Here is a 1,584-nt window from a genome sequence, read left to right on the forward strand (position 1 = left end):
TGAAATCCGTTCTCTTCAAGAACCCCACCGGCACCAGAAATAGAGGAGCCCAACGTGCTAGATGGCTCGACCAGATTGAAGCCGACTTGCGTGTGTCGAGACGCGCAACGAATTGGCAACGACTAGCCCAGGACCGAGTACAATGGAGAGAAATTCTTGATACCGCAAAGGCCACCCCGGATCACAGCTGCTAAATTCTGCTATTCCATCAGCAGCAAGCCCCTGCAATCTAACACGCGTGTTAGATTTTGGCGGGCTCTTCTTAGGTGACACCCCCGATTTCGGTAAGCTCCCACTCTTGGATTGCCCCGCCGATTTCGGGGGCTCCCCTATATAAGCTGCACCATCGATTTCGGGGGTGCTCCCTTCTAAGCCTGCGACCCTGGCGGTGGTTGGCCTTGTACCACTGACCTGGCCTTGGCCCGCAAGGTTTAGGCCTTCACTAGCCCAGAGGGCTAGGGTTAAGCCTTCACTAGCCCAGAAGGTAGAGTAAGGCCTTCACTAGCCCAAAGGGCTAGGGCTAGGGCTAGGGCTAGGGCTAGGGCTAGGGCTAGGGCTAGGGCTAGGGCTAGGGCTAGGGCTAGGGCTAGGGCTAGGGCTAGGGCTAGGGCTAGGGCTAGGGCTAGGGCTAGGGCTAGGGCTAGGGCTAGGGCTAGGGCTAGGGCTAGGGCTAGGGCTAGGGCTAGGGCTAGGGCTAGGGCTAGGGCTAGGGCTAGGGCTAGGGCTAGGGCTAGGGCTAGGGCTAGGGCTAGGGCTAGGGCTAGGGCTAGGGCTAGGGCTAGGGCTAGGGCTAGGGCTAGGGCTAGGGCTAGGGCTAGGGCTAGGGCTAGGGCTAGGGCTAGGGCTAGGGCTAGGGCTAGGGCTAGGGCTAGGGCTAGGGCTAGGGCTAGGGCTAGGGCTAGGGCTAGGGCTAGGGCTAGGGCTAGGGCTAGGGCTAGGGCTAGGGCTAGGGCTAGGGCTAGGGCTAGGGCTAGGGCTAGGGCTAGGGCTAGGGCTAGGGCTAGGGCTAGGGCTAGGGCTAGGGCTAGGGCTAGGGCTAGGGCTAGGGCTAGGTCTAGGGCTAGGGCTAGGGCTAGGGCTAGGGCTAGGGCTAGGGCTAGGGCTAGGGCTAGGGCTAGGGCTAGGGCTAGGGCTAGGGCTAGGGCTAGGGCTAGGGCTAGGGCTAGGGCTAGGGCTAGGGCTAGGGCTAGGGCTAGGACTAGGGCTAGGGCTAGGGCTAGGGCTAGGGCTAGGGATAGGGCTAGGGCTAGGGCTAGGGATAGGAATAGGACTAATGTTTGGAATTCGTCTTGCCGCGTTACCGACTCTCGTGATGGAGCTGCCATCTTCAAGACAGGAGGCTTCTTAATTCAGCCGTATTCTTCGAGTTAGACGCTATCATTAGCTAGTCTTAATAAGGAGTGCATACACAGTTACATAGTTACAGTTTTGCCGATGCAGCAATTGGCGCGCAACTGGGAGAAGGGTGGATTAAAGCTCCAGCTTCCAGCACTCAAATGCAAATCCCTGCTGATTAATAGACACCTCCAAGAAATTGATAGTACTCCGTTTTATCAATCTTTCTACGAGAACAGCAGATTAAAT

Source organism: Sabethes cyaneus, chromosome 3 (assembly GCF_943734655.1).
Source record: "Sabethes cyaneus chromosome 3, idSabCyanKW18_F2, whole genome shotgun sequence".
NCBI lineage: Eukaryota > Metazoa > Arthropoda > Insecta > Diptera > Culicidae > Sabethes > Sabethes cyaneus.